Raw genomic sequence first — 22603 nt, forward strand, 5'->3', positions numbered from 1 at the left:
AATCACGAGGCCCCCAGCCCATTCTGTCACGTACTGTGCATCCTGGACCTGCTTTGCATAATATATGTGACCACTCCTTTTAGAGGCGGCCTCAGTGATGTTGATTATGGAACTCTGAATAAAAACAGGGATGCGGGAGCTGAAACTTAGAGCGTAAGGCAAGACTGTGACTAAGTGTTCAGCGCCGTGCGTTCTCCTCATGAGCTATACTGAACTCTGTCTCTGCATGATTCCTTGCTTCTTGTCTGTTTAGAATAGAATAGAATAGAAAGTACTTTATTGATTCCTGGGGGAAATTCAGTACCACAGTCCGCTCACAATAAACAATAATAATAATAATAAGTAATATATGACATATATTATATATATAATATATATGAATAATATAAATATATTCTACATTTAAGTGCAGTCAAGGAACATATGCATTATACAGTCTGATGGCTGTGGGTATGAAGGACCTCCTGTATGGTTCCGTGTTGCATTTAGGGAGTCTGAGCCTTCCACTGAACATGCTCATTCACTCCGCAAGGTCCGAGTGTAGTGGCTGGGAGGTGTTGTCCATAATGGCTAGGAGTTTTGCTAGACTTCTCCTCTCTGACACCACCGCCAGAGAGTCCAGCTCCACTCCCACCACATTACTGGCCTTCTCTACCAACTTGTCCAGTCTGTTTGTGTCCCTCACTCTCAGCCCGCTGCCCCGGCAAGCCAAGGCGTACAAGAAGGCGCCCACCACCATCGACTCGTAGAACATCTTCAACATCTTTGTACAGACGTTGAAGGATCCTAGCCTCCTGAGGAAGTAGAGGCGGCACTGTCCCTTCTTTAATAGTTTAATAGATGTCATCAATGTTTGAACCTGACACATGGCTACTTATTGTTTTCACCTGCCTCTGTTGTTCGGGACTCTCACCTGTCTCTAATCAGAGGCATTATTCAAGCCTGTCTTTGCCAGTCAGTTGGCCTGGCGTCATTGTTCGATTCATGCCGTGTCCACTGTTATCGTTTGCAGAGGGGAGATGACGGCAGACACCAGCGGGCTGTTATGTTCAATGCTTTATTTTATATATATAGTCAATATATATAATAATAATAAACAATATCAATCAATCAATGTTTATTTATATAGCCCCAAATCACAAATGTCTCAAAGGACTGCACAAATCATTACGACTACAACATCCTCGGAAGAACCCACAAAAGGGCAAGGAAAACTCACACCCAGTGGGCAGGGAGAATTCACATCCAGTGGGACGCCAGTGACAATGCTGACTATGAGAAACCTTGGAGAGGACCTCAGATGTGGGCAACCCCCCCCCTCTAGGGGACCGAAAGCAATGGATGTCGAGCGGGTCTAACATGATACTGTGAAAGTTCAATCCATAGTGGCTCCAAGACAGCAGCGAGAGTCCCGTCCACAGGAAACCATCTCAATGCTAACTAATAAACTGAGGAAATGGAGTGTGACAAAATCCAAGAGTGTGTAGTGTAAGACTATGTGTGTGGTTAGCTGAAGTGTGTGTTACCAAGTGTTGAACGAGACACGAGGATGTCCAAGGGAGAGAGAAGTCCGAGTCCAAGAGGGAGGTCGAGATCCAAGAGGCAGTCCGGGAAGCAGGGGAACGGCGGCCAGAAATGAGGAGACACACAGCAACGTCAAACACGGGAACGGAGGTCTGCAATAGGATCGACACGACACGACAATGAAACACGGAGGGGAAAATAGAACGAGAGCAAGATTGCATAAAGCATCTGATGATCGCTTACTGTACGGAAGACTATATTGCAGCGCCTGATGGCATGTTGAGCAGGCTTATGAAGGCAGCTCCTTCATTCAGGCAGGTGTGCTGATTGCCGGTGAATGCTTGCAGCTGGTGGCTGCTGCAGGGCAGAGACTTGCACGGCGCGTCCCTGGATATGCGCGGCCGTGGGCGTGTCTCGAGGTGAGAAGCAGAGCGCAAGGATGAGGGCGCATTCCAATGCTCCCTGGCGGTGACATCCACGTAAGTTTTGTTACCTTGCCAAGTAAGTCTTGCTGGTTTCATGCCACAGTTCCCTGAGTGTTCCAGGCCTCAGTTTATGCCAAGTGTTTGCTTCATGCTCTCGTCACGTCTCTTGTCTTCCAATCCATGCTAAGTATTTAGCTTCAAGTGCGATCGGCACCTTGTTCCTTCTCCTTGTTTTCCCTTTTTGAGTTCTTGTTCAAGATTAAATCATGTCCCGACTTGCAAGTCCTGCCCGGAGTGATCCGTTTGCATCCCGGGGGAACGCCCCGCTGTGACAGTATCAATAAAGTACATTGTTGCTATGTTGTCTATGACCATTGTTGGTATGTTGTCTATTACCATTATTGTTATGTTGTCTATTACCATTGTTGCTATGTTGTCTATTACCATTGTTGCTATGTTGTCTATTACCATTGTTGCTATGTTGTCTATTACCATTGTTGCTATGTTGTCTATTATCATTGTTGCTATGTTGTCTATTACCATTGTTGCTATGTTGTCTATTACCATTGTTGCTATGTTGTCTATTACCATTGTTGCTATGTTGTCTATTACCATTGTTGCTATGTTGTCTATGACCATTGTCGGTATTTTGTCTATTACCATTGTCGGTATTTTGTCTATTACCATTGTTGCTATGTTGTCTATTACCATTGTTGCTATGTTGTCTATTACCATTGTTGCTATGTTGTCTATTACCATTGTTGCTATGTTGTCTATTACCATTGTCGGTATTTTGTCTATTACCATTGTTGCTATGTTGTCTATTACCATTGTTGCTATGTTGTCTATTACCATTGTCGGTATTTTGTCTATTACCATTGTCGCTATGTTGTCTATTACCATTGTCGCTATGTTGTCTATTACCATTGTCGCTATGTTGTCTATTACCATTGTTGCTATGTTGTCTATTACCATTGTTGCTATGTTGTCTATTACCATTGTTGGTATTTTGTCTATTACCATTGTTGCTATGTTGTCTATTACCATTGTTGCTATGTTGTCTATTACCATTGTTGCTATGTTGTCTATTACCATTGTTGCTATGTTGTCTATTACCATTGTTGCTATGTTGTCTATTACCATTGTCGCTATGTTGTCTATTACCATTGTCGCTATGTTGTCTATTACCATTGTTGCTATGTTGTCTATTACCATTGTTGCTATGTTGTCTATTACCATTGTTGGTATTTTGTCTATTACCATTGTTGCTATGTTGTCTATTACCATTGTTGCTATGTTGTCTATTACCATTGTTGCTATGTTGTCTATTACCATTGTTGCTATGTTGTCTATTACCATTGTTGCTATGTTGTCTATTACCATTGTTGCTATGTTGTCTATTACCATTGTTGCTATGTTGTCTATTACCATTGTTGCTATGTTGTCTATGACCATTGTCGGTATTTTGTCTATTACCATTGTCGGTATTTTGTCTATTACCATTGTTGCTATGTTGTCTATTACCATTGTTGCTATGTTGTCTATTACCATTGTTGCTATGTTGTCTATTACCATTGTCGGTATTTTGTCTATTACCATTGTTGCTATGTTGTCTATTACCATTGTTGCTATGTTGTCTATTACCATTGTCGGTATTTTGTCTATTACCATTGTCGCTATGTTGTCTATTACCATTGTCGCTATGTTGTCTATTACCATTGTTGCTATGTTGTCTATTACCATTGTTGCTATGTTGTCTATTACCATTGTTGCTATGTTGTCTATTACCATTGTTGGTATTTTGTCTATTACCATTGTTGCTATGTTGTCTATTACCATTGTTGCTATGTTGTCTATTACCATTGTTGCTATGTTGTCTATTACCATTGTTGCTATGTTGTCTATTACCATTGTTGCTATGTTGTCTATTACCATTGTTGCTATGTTGTCTATTACCATTGTCGGTATTTTGTCTATTACCATTGTCGCTATGTTGTCTATTACCATTGTCGCTATGTTGTCTATTACCATTGTTGCTATGTTGTCTATTACCATTGTTGCTATGTTGTCTATTACCATTGTTGCTATGTTGTCTATTACCATTGTTGGTATTTTGTCTATTACCATTGTTGCTATGTTGTCTATTACCATTGTTGCTATGTTGTCTATTACCATTGTTGCTATGTTGTCTATTACCATTGTTGCTATGTTGTCTATTACCATTGTTGCTATGTTGTCTATTACCATTGTTGCTATGTTGTCTATTACCATTGTTGCTATGTTGTCTATTACCATTGTCGGTATTTTGTCTATTACCATTGTTGCTATGTTGTCTATTACCATTGTTGCTATGTTGTCTATTCCCATTGTTGCTATGTTGTCTATTACCATTGTTGCTATGTTGTCTATTTCCATTGTTGTTATGTTGTCTATTACCATTGTTGCTATGTTGTCTATTACCGTTGTTGTTATGTTGTCTATTACCATTGTCGGTATTTTGTCTATTCCCATTGTTGTTATGTTGTCTATTACCATTGTTGCTATGTTGTCTATGACCATTGTCGGTATTATGTCTATTACCATTGTTGCTATGTTGTCTATTACCATTGTTGCTATGTTGTCTATTACCATTATTGGTATTTTGTCTATTACCATTGTTGGTATTTTGTCTATTACCATTGTTGCGATGTTGTCTATGACCATTGTTGCTATGTTGTCTATTACCATTGTTGGTATTTTGTCTATTACCATTGTTGTTATGTTGTCTATTACCATTGTTGTTATGTTGTCTATTACCATTGTTGGTATGTTGTCTATTACCATTGTTGCTATGTTGTCTATTACCATTTACCATTGTTGCTATGTTGTCTATTACAATTGTTATGTTGTCTATTACCATTGTTGGTATTTTGTCTATTACCATTGTTGTTATGTTGTCTATTACCATTGTTGTTATGTTGTCTATTACCATTGTTGGTATTTTGTCTATTACCATTTTTGGTATGTTGTCTATTACCATTGTTGCTATGTTGTCTATGACCATTGTCGGTATTTTGTCTATTACCATTGTTGCTATGTTGTCTATTACCATTGTTGGTATTTTGTCTATTACCATTGTTGCTATGTTGTCTATTACCATTGTTGTTATGTTGTCTATTACCATTGTTGCTATGTTGTCTATTACCATTGTTGCTATGTTGTCTATTACCATTGTCGGTATTTTGTCTATTACCATTGTTGCTATGTTGTCTATTACCATTGTTGCTATGTTGTCTATTACCATTGTCGGTATTTTGTCTATTACCATTGTCGCAATGTTGTCTATTACCATTGTCGCTATGTTGTCTATTACCATTGTTGCTATGTTGTCTATTACCATTGTTGCTATGTTGTCTATTACCATTGTTGCTATGTTGTCTATTACCATTGTTGGTATTTTGTCTATTACCATTGTTGCTATGTTGTCTATTACCATTGTTGCTATGTTGTCTATTACCATTGTTGCTATGTTGTCTATTACCATTGTTGCTATGTTGTCTATTACCATTGTTGCTATGTTGTCTATTACCATTGTTGCTATGTTGTCTATTACCATTGTCGGTATTTTGTCTATTACCGTTGTCGCTATGTTGTCTATTACCATTGTCGCTATGTTGTCTATTACCATTGTTGCTATGTTGTCTATTACCATTGTTGCTATGTTGTCTATTACCATTGTTGCTATGTTGTCTATTACCATTGTTGGTATTTTGTCTATTACCATTGTTGCTATGTTGTCTATTACCATTGTTGCTATCTTGTCTATTACCATTGTTGCTATGTTGTCTATTACCATTGTTGCTATGTTGTCTATTACCATTGTTGCTATGTTGTCTATTACCATTGTTGCTATGTTGTCTATTACCATTGTCGGTATTTTGTCTATTACCATTGTTGCTATGTTGTCTATTACCATTGTTGCTATGTTGTCTATTCCCATTGTTGCTATGTTGTCTATTACCATTGTTGCTATGTTGTCTATTTCCATTGTTGTTATGTTGTCTATTACCATTGTTGCTATGTTGTCTATTACCATTGTTGTTATGTTGTCTATTACCATTGTCGGTATTTTGTCTATTCCCATTGTTGTTATGTTGTCTATTACCACTGTTGCTATGTTGTCTATGACCATTGTCGGTATTATGTCTATTACCATTGTTGCTATGTTGTCTATTACCATTGTTGCTATGTTGTCTATTACCATTATTGGTATTTTGTCTATTACCATTGTTGGTATTTTGTCTATTACCATTGTTGCGATGTTGTCTATGACCATTGTTGCTATGTTGTCTATTACCATTGTTGGTATTTTGTCTATTACCATTGTTGTTATGTTGTCTATTACCATTGTTGTTATGTTGTCTATTACCATTGTTGGTATGTTGTCTATTACCATTGTTGCTATGTTGTCTATTACCATTTACCATTGTTGCTATGTTGTCTATTACAATTGTTATGTTGTCTATTACCATTGTTGGTATTTTGTCTATTACCATTGTTGTTATGTTGTCTATTACCATTGTTGTTATGTTGTCTATTACCATTGTTGGTATTTTGTCTATTACCATTTTTGGTATGTTGTCTATTACCATTGTTGCTATGTTGTCTATGACCATTGTCGGTATTTTGTCTATTACCATTGTTGCTATGTTGTCTATTACCATTGTTGGTATTTTGTCTATTACCATTGTTGCTATGTTGTCTATTACCATTGTTGTTATGTTGTCTATCACCATTGTTGCTATGTTGTCTATGACCATTGTCGGTATTTTGTCTATTACCATTGTTGCTATGTTGTCTATTACCATTGTTGCTATGTTGTCTATTACCATTGTTGCTATGTTGTCTATGACCATTGTCGGTATTTTGTCTATTACCATTGATGCTATGTTGTCTATTACCATTGTTGCTACGTTGTCTATTACCATTGTTGGTATGTTGTCTATGACCATTGTTGCTATGTTGTCTATTACCATTGTTGGTATGTTGTCTATTACCATTGATGCTATGTTGTCTATTACCATTGTTGCTATGTTGTCTATTACCATTGTTGCTATGTTGGCTACTACCATTGTTGCTATGTTGTCTATTACCATTGTTGCTATGTTGTCTATTACTATTGTTGCTATGTTGTCTATTACCATTGTTGCTATGTTGTCTATTACAATTGTTGCTATGTTGTCCATTACCATTGTTGCTATGTTGTCTATTACCATTGTTGCTATGTTGTCTATTACCATTGTCGGTATTTTGTCTATTACCATTGTCGCTATGTTGTCTATTACCATTGTTGCTATGTTGTCTATTACCATTGTTGTTATGTTGTCTATTACCATTGTTGCTATGTTGTCTATTACCATTGTTGCTATGTTGTCTATTACCATTGTTGCTATGTTGTCTATTACCATTGTTGCTATGTTGTCTATTATCATTGTTGCTATGTTGTCTATTACCATTGTTGCTATGTTGTCTATTACCATTGTTGCTATGTTGTCTATTACCATTGTTGCTATGTTGTCTATTACCATTGTTGCTATGTTGTCTATGACCATTGTCGGTATTTTGTCTATTACCATTGTCGGTATTTTGTCTATTACCATTGTTGCAATGTTGTCTATAACCATTGTTGCTATGTTGTCTATTACCATTGTTGCTATGTTGTCTATTACCATTGTCTGTATTTTGTCTATTACCATTGTTGCTATGTTGTCTATTACCATTGTTGCTATGTTGTCTATTACCATTGTCGGTATTTTGTCTATTACCATTGTCGCTATGTTGTCTATTACCATTGTCGCTATGTTGTCTATTACCATTGTTGCTCTGTTGTCTATTACCATTGTTGCTATGTTGTCTATTACCATTGTTGCTATGTTGTCTATTACCATTGTTGGTATTTTGTCTATTACCATTGTTGCTATGTTGTCTATTACCATTGTTGCTATGTTGTCTATTACCATTGTTGCTATGTTGTCTATTACCATTGTTGCTATGTTGTCTATTACCATTGTTGCTATGTTGTCTATTACCATTGTTGCTATGTTGTCTATTACCATTGTTGCTATGTTGTCTATGACCATTGTCGGTATTTTGTCTATTACCATTGTCGGTATTTTGTCTATTACCATTGTTGCTATGTTGTCTATTACCATTGTTGCTATGTTGTCTATTACCATTGTTGCTATGTTGTCTATTACCATTGTTGCTATGTTGTCTATTACCATTGTTGGTATGTTGTCTATTACCATTGTTGCTATGTTGTCTATTACCATTGTTGCTATGTTGTCTATTACCATTGTTGCTATGTTGTCTATTACCATTGTTGGTATTTTGTCTATTACCATTGTTGCTATGTTGTCTATTACCATTGTTGCTATGTTGTCTATTACCATTGTTGCTATGTTGTCTATTACCATTGTTGCTATGTTGTCTATTACCATTGTTGCTATGTTGTCTATTACCATTGTTGCTATGTTGTCTATTACCATTCTCGGTATTTTGTCTATTACCATTGTCGTTATGTTGTCTATTACCATTGTCGCTATGTTGTCTATTACCATTGTTGCTATGTTGTCTATTACCATTGTTGCTATGTTGTCTATTACCATTGTTGCTATGTTGTCTATTACCATTGTTGGTATTTTGTCTATTACCATTGTTGCTATGTTGTCTATTACCATTGTTGCTATGTTGTCTATTACCATTGTTGCTATGTTGTCTATTACCATTGTTGCTATGTTGTCTATTACCATTGTTGCTATGTTGTCTATTACCATTGTTGCTATGTTGTCTATTACCATTGTTGCTATGTTGTCTATTACCATTGTCGGTATTTTGTCTATTACCATTGTTGCTATGTTGTCTATTACCATTGTTGCTATGTTGTCTATTACCATTGTTGCTATGTTGTCTATTACCATTGTTGCTATGTTGTCTATTACCATTGTTGCTATGTTGTCTATTACCATTGTTGCTATGTTGTCTATGACCATTGTCGGTATTTTGTCTATTACCATTGTCGGTATTTTGTCTATTACCATTGTTGCTATGTTGTCTATTACCATTGTTGCTATGTTGTCTATTACCATTGTTGCTATGTTGTCTATTACCATTGTCGGTATTTTGTCTATTACCATTGTTGCTATGTTGTCTATTACCATTGTTGCTATGTTGTCTATTACCATTGTCGGTATTTTGTCTATTACCATTGTCGCTATGTTGTCTATTACCATTGTCGCTATGTTGTCTATTACCATTGTTGCTATGTTGTCTATTACCATTGTTGCTATGTTGTCTATTACCATTGTTGCTATGTTGTCTATTACCATTGTTGGTATTTTGTCTATTACCATTGTTGCTATGTTGTCTATTACCATTGTTGCTATGTTGTCTATTACCATTGTTGCTATGTTGTCTATTACCATTGTTGCTATGTTGTCTATTACCATTGTTGCTATGTTGTCTATTACCATTGTTGCTATGTTGTCTATTACCATTGTCGGTATTTTGTCTATTACCATTGTCGTTATGTTGTCTATTACCATTGTCGCTATGTTGTCTATTACCATTGTTGCTATGTTGTCTATTACCATTGTTGCTATGTTGTCTATTACCATTGTTGCTATGTTGTCTATTACCATTGTTGGTATTTTGTCTATTACCATTGTTGCTATGTTGTCTATTACCATTGTTGCTATGTTGTCTATTACCATTGTTGCTATGTTGTCTATTACCATTGTTGCTATGTTGTCTATTACCATTGTTGCTATGTTGTCTATTACCATTGTTGCTATGTTGTCTATTACCATTGTCGGTATTTTGTCTATTACCATTGTTGCTATGTTGTCTATTACCATTGTTGCTATGTTGTCTATTCCCATTGTTGCTATGTTGTCTATTACCATTGTTGCTATGTTGTCTATTTCCATTGTTGTTATGTTGTCTATTACCATTGTTGCTATGTTGTCTATTACCATTGTTGTTATGTTGTCTATTACCATTGTCGGTATTTTGTCTATTCCCATTGTTGTTTTGTTGTCTATTACCATTGTTGCTATGTTGTCTATGACCATTGTCGGTATTATGTCTATTACCATTGTTGCTATGTTGTCTATTACCATTGTTGCTATGTTGTCTATTACCATTATTGGTATTTTGTCTATTACCATTGTTGGTATTTTGTCTATTACCATTGTTGCGATGTTGTCTATGACCATTGTTGCTATGTTGTCTATTACCATTGTTGGTATTTTGTCTATTACCATTGTTGTTATTTTGTCTATTACCATTGTTGTTATGTTGTCTATTACCATTGTTGGTATGTTGTCTATTACCATTGTTGCTATGTTGTCTATTACCATTTACCATTGTTGCTATGTTGTCTATTACAATTGTTATGTTGTCTATTACCATTGTTGGTATTTTGTCTATTACCATTGTTGTTATGTTGTCTATTACCATTGTTGTTATGTTGTCTATTACCATTGTTGGTATTTTGTCTATTACCATTTTTGGTATGTTGTCTATTACCATTGTTGCTATGTTGTCTATGACCATTGTCGGTATTTTGTCTATTACCATTGTTGCTATGTTGTCTATTACCATTGTTGGTATTTTGTCTATTACCATTGTTGCTATGTTGTCTATTACCATTGTTGTTATGTTGTCTATTACCATTGTTGCTATGTTGTCTATGACCATTGTCGGTATTTTGTCTATTACCATTGTTGCTATGTTGTCTATTACCATTGTTGCTATGTTGTCTATTACCATTGTTGCTATGTTGTCTATGACCATTGTCGGTATTTTGTCTATTACCATTGATGCTATGTTGTCTATTACCATTGTTGCTATGTTGTCTATTACCATTGTTGCTATGTTGTCTATTACCATTGTCGGTATTTTGTCTATTACCATTGTCGCTATGTTGTCTATTACCATTGTCGCTATGTTGTCTATTACCATTGTTGCTATGTTGTCTATTACCATTGTTGCTATGTTGTCTATTACCATTGTTGCTATGTTGTCTATTACCATTGTTGGTATTTTGTCTATTACCATTGTTGCTATGTTGTCTATTACCATTGTTGCTATGTTGTCTATTACCATTGTTGCTATGTTGTCTATTACCATTGTTGCTATGTTGTCTATTACCATTGTTGCTATGTTGTCTATTACCATTGTTGCTATGTTGTCTATTACCATTGTCGGTATTTTGTCTATTACCATTGTCGTTATGTTGTCTATTACCATTGTCGCTATGTTGTCTATTACCATTGTTGCTATGTTGTCTATTACCATTGTTGCTATGTTGTCTATTACCATTGTTGCTATGTTGTCTATTACCATTGTTGGTATTTTGTCTATTACCATTGTTGCTATGTTGTCTATTACCATTGTTGCTATGTTGTCTATTACCATTGTTGCTATGTTGTCTATTACCATTGTTGCTATGTTGTCTATTACCATTGTTGCTATGTTGTCTATTACCATTGTTGCTATGTTGTCTATTACCATTGTCGGTATTTTGTCTATTACCATTGTTGCTATGTTGTCTATTACCATTGTTGCTATGTTGTCTATTCCCATTGTTGCTATGTTGTCTATTACCATTGTTGCTATGTTGTCTATTTCCATTGTTGTTATGTTGTCTATTACCATTGTTGCTATGTTGTCTATTACCATTGTTGTTATGTTGTCTATTACCATTGTCGGTATTTTGTCTATTCCCATTGTTGTTTTGTTGTCTATTACCATTGTTGCTATGTTGTCTATGACCATTGTCGGTATTATGTCTATTACCATTGTTGCTATGTTGTCTATTACCATTGTTGCTATGTTGTCTATTACCATTATTGGTATTTTGTCTATTACCATTGTTGGTATTTTGTCTATTACCATTGTTGCGATGTTGTCTATGACCATTGTTGCTATGTTGTCTATTACCATTGTTGGTATTTTGTCTATTACCATTGTTGTTATTTTGTCTATTACCATTGTTGTTATGTTGTCTATTACCATTGTTGGTATGTTGTCTATTACCATTGTTGCTATGTTGTCTATTACCATTTACCATTGTTGCTATGTTGTCTATTACAATTGTTATGTTGTCTATTACCATTGTTGGTATTTTGTCTATTACCATTGTTGTTATGTTGTCTATTACCATTGTTGTTATGTTGTCTATTACCATTGTTGGTATTTTGTCTATTACCATTTTTGGTATGTTGTCTATTACCATTGTTGCTATGTTGTCTATGACCATTGTCGGTATTTTGTCTATTACCATTGTTGCTATGTTGTCTATTACCATTGTTGGTATTTTGTCTATTACCATTGTTGCTATGTTGTCTATTACCATTGTTGTTATGTTGTCTATTACCATTGTTGCTATGTTGTCTATGACCATTGTCGGTATTTTGTCTATTACCATTGTTGCTATGTTGTCTATTACCATTGTTGCTATGTTGTCTATTACCATTGTTGCTATGTTGTCTATGACCATTGTCGGTATTTTGTCTATTACCATTGATGCTATGTTGTCTATTACCATTGTTGCTACGTTGTCTATTACCATTGTTGGTATGTTGTCTATGACCATTGTTGCTATGTTGTCTATTACCATTGTTGGTATGTTGTCTATTACCATTGATGCTATGTTGTCTATTACCATTGTTGCTATGTTGTCTATTACCATTGTTGCTATGTTGGCTACTACCATTGTTGCTATGTTGTCTATTACCATTGTTGCTATGTTGTCTATTACCATTGTTGCTATGTTGTCTATTACCATTGTCGGTATTTTGTCTATTACCATTGTCGCTATGTTGTCTATTACCATTGTCGCTATGTTGTCTATTACCATTGTTGCTATGTTGTCTATTACCATTGTTGCTATGTTGTCTATTACCATTGTTGCTATGTTGTCTATTACCATTGTTGGTATTTTGTCTATTACCATTGTTGCTATGTTGTCTATTACCATTGTTGCTATGTTGTCTATTACCATTGTTGCTATGTTGTCTATTACCATTGTTGCTATGTTGTCTATTACCATTGTTGCTATGTTGTCTATTACCATTGTTGCTATGTTGTCTATTACCATTGTCGGTATTTTGTCTATTACCATTGTCGTTATGTTGTCTATTACCATTGTCGCTATGTTGTCTATTACCATTGTTGCTATGTTGTCTATTACCATTGTTGCTATGTTGTCTATTACCATTGTTGCTATGTTGTCTATTACCATTGTTGGTATTTTGTCTATTACCATTGTTGCTATGTTGTCTATTACCATTGTTGCTATGTTGTCTATTACCATTGTTGCTATGTTGTCTATTACCATTGTTGCTATGTTGTCTATTACCATTGTTGCTATGTTGTCTATTACCATTGTTGCTATGTTGTCTATTACCATTGTCGGTATTTTGTCTATTACCATTGTTGCTATGTTGTCTATTACCATTGTTGCTATGTTGTCTATTCCCATTGTTGCTATGTTGTCTATTACCATTGTTGCTATGTTGTCTATTTCCATTGTTGTTATGTTGTCTATTACCATTGTTGCTATGTTGTCTATTACCATTGTTGTTATGTTGTCTATTACCATTGTCGGTATTTTGTCTATTCCCATTGTTGTTTTGTTGTCTATTACCATTGTTGCTATGTTGTCTATGACCATTGTCGGTATTATGTCTATTACCATTGTTGCTATGTTGTCTATTACCATTGTTGCTATGTTGTCTATTACCATTATTGGTATTTTGTCTATTACCATTGTTGGTATTTTGTCTATTACCATTGTTGCGATGTTGTCTATGACCATTGTTGCTATGTTGTCTATTACCATTGTTGGTATTTTGTCTATTACCATTGTTGTTATTTTGTCTATTACCATTGTTGTTATGTTGTCTATTACCATTGTTGGTATGTTGTCTATTACCATTGTTGCTATGTTGTCTATTACCATTTACCATTGTTGCTATGTTGTCTATTACAATTGTTATGTTGTCTATTACCATTGTTGGTATTTTGTCTATTACCATTGTTGTTATGTTGTCTATTACCATTGTTGTTATGTTGTCTATTACCATTGTTGGTATTTTGTCTATTACCATTTTTGGTATGTTGTCTATTACCATTGTTGCTATGTTGTCTATGACCATTGTCGGTATTTTGTCTATTACCATTGTTGCTATGTTGTCTATTACCATTGTTGGTATTTTGTCTATTACCATTGTTGCTATGTTGTCTATTACCATTGTTGTTATGTTGTCTATTACCATTGTTGCTATGTTGTCTATGACCATTGTCGGTATTTTGTCTATTACCATTGTTGCTATGTTGTCTATTACCATTGTTGCTATGTTGTCTATTACCATTGTTGCTATGTTGTCTATGACCATTGTCGGTATTTTGTCTATTACCATTGATGCTATGTTGTCTATTACCATTGTTGCTATGTTGTCTATTACCATTGTTGCTATGTTGTCTATTACCATTGTCGGTATTTTGTCTATTACCATTGTCGCTATGTTGTCTATTACCATTGTCGCTATGTTGTCTATTACCATTGTTGCTATGTTGTCTATTACCATTGTTGCTATGTTGTCTATTACCATTGTTGCTATGTTGTCTATTACCATTGTTGGTATTTTGTCTATTACCATTGTTGCTATGTTGTCTATTACCATTGTTGCTATGTTGTCTATTACCATTGTTGCTATGTTGTCTATTACCATTGTTGCTACGTTGTCTATTACCATTGTTGCTATGTTGTCTATTACCATTGTTGCTATGTTGTCTATTACCATTGTCGGTATTTTGTCTATTACCATTGTCGTTATGTTGTCTATTACCATTGTCGCTATGTTGTCTATTACCATTGTTGCTATGTTGTCTATTACCATTGTTGCTATGTTGTCTATTACCATTGTTGCTATGTTGTCTATTACCATTGTTGGTATTTTGTCTATTACCATTGTTGCTATGTTGTCTATTACCATTGTTGCTATGTTGTCTATTACCATTGTTGCTATGTTGTCTATTACCATTGTTGCTATGTTGTCTATTACCATTGTTGCTATGTTGTCTATTACCATTGTTGCTATGTTGTCTATTACCATTGTCGGTATTTTGTCTATTACCATTGTTGCTATGTTGTCTATTACCATTGTTGCTATGTTGTCTATTCCCATTGTTGCTATGTTGTCTATTACCATTGTTGCTATGTTGTCTATTTCCATTGTTGTTATGTTGTCTATTACCATTGTTGCTATGTTGTCTATTACCATTGTTGTTATGTTGTCTATTACCATTGTCGGTATTTTGTCTATTCCCATTGTTGTTTTGTTGTCTATTACCATTGTTGCTATGTTGTCTATGACCATTGTCGGTATTATGTCTATTACCATTGTTGCTATGTTGTCTATTACCATTGTTGCTATGTTGTCTATTACCATTATTGGTATTTTGTCTATTACCATTGTTGGTATTTTGTCTATTACCATTGTTGCGATGTTGTCTATGACCATTGTTGCTATGTTGTCTATTACCATTGTTGGTATTTTGTCTATTACCATTGTTGTTATTTTGTCTATTACCATTGTTGTTATGTTGTCTATTACCATTGTTGGTATGTTGTCTATTACCATTGTTGCTATGTTGTCTATTACCATTTACCATTGTTGCTATGTTGTCTATTACAATTGTTATGTTGTCTATTACCATTGTTGGTATTTTGTCTATTACCATTGTTGTTATGTTGTCTATTACCATTGTTGTTATGTTGTCTATTACCATTGTTGGTATTTTGTCTATTACCATTTTTGGTATGTTGTCTATTACCATTGTTGCTATGTTGTCTATGACCATTGTCGGTATTTTGTCTATTACCATTGTTGCTATGTTGTCTATTACCATTGTTGGTATTTTGTCTATTACCATTGTTGCTATGTTGTCTATTACCATTGTTGTTATGTTGTCTATTACCATTGTTGCTATGTTGTCTATGACCATTGTCGGTATTTTGTCTATTACCATTGTTGCTATGTTGTCTATTACCATTGTTGCTATGTTGTCTATTACCATTGTTGCTATGTTGTCTATGACCATTGTCGGTATTTTGTCTATTACCATTGATGCTATGTTGTCTATTACCATTGTTGCTACGTTGTCTATTACCATTGTTGGTATGTTGTCTATGACCATTGTTGCTATGTTGTCTATTACCATTGTTGGTATGTTGTCTATTACCATTGATGCTATGTTGTCTATTACCATTGTTGCTATGTTGTCTATTACCATTGTTGCTATGTTGGCTACTACCATTGTTGCTATGTTGTCTATTACCATTGTTGCTATGTTGTCTATTACCATTGTTGCTATGTTGTCTATTACCATTCTCGGTATTTTGTCTATTACCATTGTCGTTATGTTGTCTATTACCATTGTCGCTATGTTGTCTATTACCATTGTTGCTATGTTGTCTATTACCATTGTTGCTATGTTGTCTATTACCATTGTTGCTATGTTGTCTATTACCATTGTTGGTATTTTGTCTATTACCATTGTTGCTATGTTGTCTATTACCATTGTTGCTATGTTGTCTATTACCATTGTTGCTATGTTGTCTATTACCATTGTTGCTATGTTGTCTATTACCATTGTTGCTATGTTGTCTATTACCATTGTTGCTATGTTGTCTATTACCATTGTTGCTATGTTGTCTATTACCATTGTCGGTATTTTGTCTATTACCATTGTTGCTATGTTGTCTATTACCATTGTTGCTATGTTGTCTATTACCATTGTTGCTATGTTGTCTATTACCATTGTTGCTATGTTGTCTATTACCATTGTTGCTATGTTGTCTATTACCATTGTTGCTATGTTGTCTATGACCATTGTCGGTATTTTGTCTATTACCATTGTCGGTATTTTGTCTATTACCATTGTTGCTATGTTGTCTATTACCATTGTTGCTATGTTGTCTATTACCATTGTTGCTATGTTGTCTATTACCATTGTCGGTATTTTGTCTATTACCATTGTTGCTATGTTGTCTATTACCATTGTTGCTATGTTGTCTATTACCATTGTCGGTATTTTGTCTATTACCATTGTCGCTATGTTGTCTATTACCATTGTCGCTATGTTGTCTATTACCATTGTTGCTATGTTGTCTATTACCATTGTTGCTATGTTGTCTATTACCATTGTTGCTATGTTGTCTATTACCATTGTTGGTATTTTGTCTATTACCATTGTTGCTATGTTGTCTATTACCATTGTTGCTATGTTGTCTATTACCATTGTTGCTATGTTGTCTATTACCATTGTTGCTATGTTGTCTATTACCATTGTTGCTATGTTGTCTATTACCATTGTTGCTATGTTGTCTATTACCATTGTCGGTATTTTGTCTATTACCATTGTCGTTATGTTGTCTATTACCATTGTCGCTATGTTGTCTATTACCATTGTTGCTATGTTGTCTATTACCATTGTTGCTATGTTGTCTATTACCATTGTTGCTATGTTGTCTATTACCATTGTTGGTATTTTGTCTATTACCATTGTTGCTATGTTGTCTATTACCATTGTTGCTATGTTGTCTATTACCATTGTTGCTATGTTGTCTATTACCATTGTTGCTATGTTGTCTATTACCATTGTTGCTATGTTGTCTATTACCATTGTTGCTATGTTGTCTATTACCATTGTCGGTATTTTGTCTATTACCATTGTTGCTATGTTGTCTATTACCATTGTTGCTATGTTGTCTATTCCCATTGTTGCTATGTTGTCTATTACCATTGTTGCTATGTTGTCTATTTCCATTGTTGTTATGTTGTCTATTACCATTGTTGCTATGTTGTCTATTACCATTGTTGTTATGTTGTCTATTACCATTGTCGGTATTTTGTCTATTCCCATTGTTGTTTTGTTGTCTATTACCATTGTTGCTATGTTGTCTATGACCATTGTCGGTATTATGTCTATTACCATTGTTGCTATGTTGTCTATTACCATTGTTGCTATGTTGTCTATTACCATTATTGGTATTTTGTCTATTACCATTGTTGGTATTTTGTCTATTACCATTGTTGCGATGTTGTCTATGACCATTGTTGCTATGTTGTCTATTACCATTGTTGGTATTTTGTCTATTACCATTGTTGTTATTTTGTCTATTACCATTGTTGTTATGTTGTCTATTACCATTGTTGGTATGTTGTCTATTACCATTGTTGCTATGTTGTCTATTACCATTTACCATTGTTGCTATGTTGTCTATTACAATTGTTATGTTGTCTATTACCATTGTTGGTATTTTGTCTATTACCATTGTTGTTATGTTGTCTATTACCATTGTTGTTATGTTGTCTATTACCATTGTTGGTATTTTGTCTATTACCATTTTTGGTATGTTGTCTATTACCATTGTTGCTATGTTGTCTATGACCATTGTCGGTATTTTGTCTATTACCATTGTTGCTATGTTGTCTATTACCATTGTTGGTATTTTGTCTATTACCATTGTTGCTATGTTGTCTATTACCATTGTTGTTATGTTGTCTATTACCATTGTTGCTATGTTGTCTATGACCATTGTCGGTATTTTGTCTATTACCATTGTTGCTATGTTGTCTATTACCATTGTTGCTATGTTGTCTATTACCATTGTTGCTATGTTGTCTATGACCATTGTCGGTATTTTGTCTATTACCATTGATGCTATGTTGTCTATTACCATTGTTGCTATGTTGTCTATTACCATTGTTGCTATGTTGTCTATTACCATTGTCGGTATTTTGTCTATTACCATTGTCGCTATGTTGTCTATTACCATTGTCGCTATGTTGTCTATTACCATTGTTGCTATGTTGTCTATTACCATTGTTGCTATGTTGTCTATTACCATTGTTGCTATGTTGTCTATTACCATTGTTGGTATTTTGTCTATTACCATTGTTGCTATGTTGTCTATTACCATTGTTGCTATGTTGTCTATTACCATTGTTGCTATGTTGTCTATTACCATTGTTGCTATGTTGTCTATTACCATTGTTGCTATGTTGTCTATTACCATTGTTGCTATGTTGTCTATTACCATTGTCGGTATTTTGTCTATTACCATTGTCGTTATGTTGTCTATTACCATTGTCGCTATGTTGTCTATTACCATTGTTGCTATGTTGTCTATTACCATTGTTGCTATGTTGTCTATTACCATTGTTGCTATGTTGTCTATTACCATTGTTGGTATTTTGTCTATTACCATTGTTGCTATGTTGTCTATTACCATTGTTGCTATGTTGTCTATTACCATTGTTGCTATGTTGTCTATTACCATTGTTGCTATGTTGTCTATTACCATTGTTGCTATGTTGTCTATTACCATTGTTGCTATGTTGTCTATTACCATTGTCGGTATTTTGTCTATTACCATTGTTGCTATGTTGTCTATTACCATTGTTGCTATGTTGTCTATTCCCATTGTTGCTATGTTGTCTATTACCATTGTTGCTATGTTGTCTATTTCCATTGTTGTTATGTTGTCTATTACCATTGTTGCTATGTTGTCTATTACCATTGTTGTTATGTTGTCTATTACCATTGTCGGTATTTTGTCTATTCCCATTGTTGTTTTGTTGTCTATTACCATTGTTGCTATGTTGTCTATGACCATTGTCGGTATTATGTCTATTACCATTGTTGCTATGTTGTCTATTACCATTGTTGCTATGTTGTCTATTACCATTATTGGTATTTTGTCTATTACCATTGTTGGTATTTTGTCTATTACCATTGTTGCGATGTTGTCTATGACCATTGTTGCTATGTTGTCTATTACCATTGTTGGTATTTTGTCTATTACCATTGTTGTTATTTTGTCTATTACCATTGTTGTTATGTTGTCTATTACCATTGTTGGTATGTTGTCTATTACCATTGTTGCTATGTTGTCTATTACCATTTACCATTGTTGCTATGTTGTCTATTACAATTGTTATGTTGTCTATTACCATTGTTGGTATTTTGTCTATTACCATTGTTGTTATGTTGTCTATTACCATTGTTGTTATGTTGTCTATTACCATTGTTGGTATTTTGTCTATTACCATTTTTGGTATGTTGTCTATTACCATTGTTGCTATGTTGTCTATGACCATTGTCGGTATTTTGTCTATTACCATTGTTGCTATGTTGTCTATTACCATTGTTGGTATTTTGTCTATTACCATTGTTGCTATGTTGTCTATTACCATTGTTGTTATGTTGTCTATTACCATTGTTGCTATGTTGTCTATGACCATTGTCGGTATTTTGTCTATTACCATTGTTGCTATGTTGTCTATTACCATTGTTGCTATGTTGTCTATTACCATTGTTGCTATGTTGTCTATGACCATTGTCGGTATTTTGTCTATTACCATTGATGCTATGTTGTCTATTACCATTGTTGCTACGTTGTCTATTACCATTGTTGGTATGTTGTCTATGACCATTGTTGCTATGTTGTCTATTACCATTGTTGGTATGTTGTCTATTACCATTGATGCTATGTTGTCTATTACCATTGTTGCTATGTTGTCTATTACCATTGTTGCTATGTTGGCTACTACCATTGTTGCTATGTTGTCTATTACCATTGTTGCTATGTTGTCTATTACCATTGTTGCTATGTTGTCTATTACCATTGTCGGTATTTTGTCTATTACCATTGTCGCTATGTTGTCTATTACCATTGTCGCTATGTTGTCTATTACCATTGTTGCTATGTTGTCTATTACCATTGTTGCTATGTTGTCTATTACCATTGTTGCTATGTTGTCTATTACCATTGTTGGTATTTTGTCTATTACCATTGTTGCTATGTTGTCTATTACCATTGTTGCTATGTTGTCTATTACCATTGTTGCTATGTTGTCTATTACCATTGTTGCTATGTTGTCTATTACCATTGTTGCTATGTTGTCTATTACCATTGTTGCTATGTTGTCTATTACCATTGTCGGTATTTTGTCTATTACCATTGTCGTTATGTTGTCTATTACCATTGTCGCTATGTTGTCTATTACCATTGTTGCTATGTTGTCTATTACCATTGTTGCTATGTTGTCTATTACCATTGTTGCTATGTTGTCTATTACCATTGTTGGTATTTTGTCTATTACCATTGTTGCTATGTTGTCTATTACCATTGTTGCTATGTTGTCTATTACCATTGTTGCTATGTTGTCTATTACCATTGTTGCTATGTTGTCTATTACCATTGTTGCTATGTTGTCTATTACCATTGTTGCTATGTTGTCTATTACCATTGTCGGTATTTTGTCTATTACCATTGTTGCTATGTTGTCTATTACCATTGTTGCTATGTTGTCTATTCCCATTGTTGCTATGTTGTCTATTACCATTGTTGCTATGTTGTCTATTTCCATTGTTGTTATGTTGTCTATTACCATTGTTGCTATGTTGTCTATTACCATTGTTGTTATGTTGTCTATTACCATTGTCGGTATTTTGTCTATTCCCATTGTTGTTTTGTTGTCTATTACCATTGTTGCTATGTTGTCTATGACCATTGTCGGTATTATGTCTATTACCATTGTTGCTATGTTGTCTATTACCATTGTTGCTATGTTGTCTATTACCATTATTGGTATTTTGTCTATTACCATTGTTGGTATTTTGTCTATTACCATTGTTGCGATGTTGTCTATGACCATTGTTGCTATGTTGTCTATTACCATTGTTGGTATTTTGTCTATTACCATTGTTGTTATTTTGTCTATTACCATTGTTGTTATGTTGTCTATTACCATTGTTGGTATGTTGTCTATTACCATTGTTGCTATGTTGTCTATTACCATTTACCATTGTTGCTATGTTGTCTATTACAATTGTTATGTTGTCTATTACCATTGTTGGTATTTTGTCTATTACCATTGTTGTTATGTTGTCTATTACCATTGTTGTTATGTTGTCTATTACCATTGTTGGTATTTTGTCTATTACCATTTTTGGTATGTTGTCTATTACCATTGTTGCTATGTTGTCTATGACCATTGTCGGTATTTTGTCTATTACCATTGTTGCTATGTTGTCTATTACCATTGTTGGTATTTTGTCTATTACCATTGTTGCTATGTTGTCTATTACCATTGTTGTTATGTTGTCTATTACCATTGTTGCTATGTTGTCTATGACCATTGTCGGTATTTTGTCTATTACCATTGTTGCTATGTTGTCTATTACCATTGTTGCTATGTTGTCTATTACCATTGTTGCTATGTTGTCTATGACCATTGTCGGTATTTTGTCTATTACCATTGATGCTATGTTGTCTATTACCATTGTTGCTATGTTGTCTATTACCATTGTTGCTATGTTGTCTATTACCATTGTCGGTATTTTGTCTATTACCATTGTCGCTATGTTGTCTATTACCATTGTCGCTATGTTGTCTATTACCATTGTTGCTATGTTGTCTATTACCATTGTTGCTATGTTGTCTATTACCATTGTTGCTATGTTGTCTATTACCATTGTTGGTATTTTGTCTATTACCATTGTTGCTATGTTGTCTATTACCATTGTTGCTATGT

At 34.5% G+C, this 22603-nt stretch overlaps 1 protein-coding gene and 1 long non-coding RNA gene across 2 annotated transcripts in view; both read right to left on the reverse strand.

Annotated features, from left to right (window-relative positions):
* Positions 1-22603, reverse strand: part of LOC133561128 (thyrotropin-releasing hormone-degrading ectoenzyme-like) — a 141286-nt gene that overhangs the window by 53046 nt on the left and 65637 nt on the right. The window lies entirely within an intron of this gene.
* LOC133561132 (uncharacterized) lies at positions 1042-2242 on the reverse strand. The gene is made up of 2 exons (XR_009808583.1): positions 1768-2242; positions 1042-1676 (listed from the first exon to the last, which is right to left on the reverse strand). It is a non-coding gene; the product is annotated as an uncharacterized LOC133561132 (long non-coding RNA).

Source organism: Nerophis ophidion, linkage group LG10, assembly GCF_033978795.1.
Source record: "Nerophis ophidion isolate RoL-2023_Sa linkage group LG10, RoL_Noph_v1.0, whole genome shotgun sequence".
Lineage (NCBI taxonomy): Eukaryota > Metazoa > Chordata > Actinopteri > Syngnathiformes > Syngnathidae > Nerophis > Nerophis ophidion.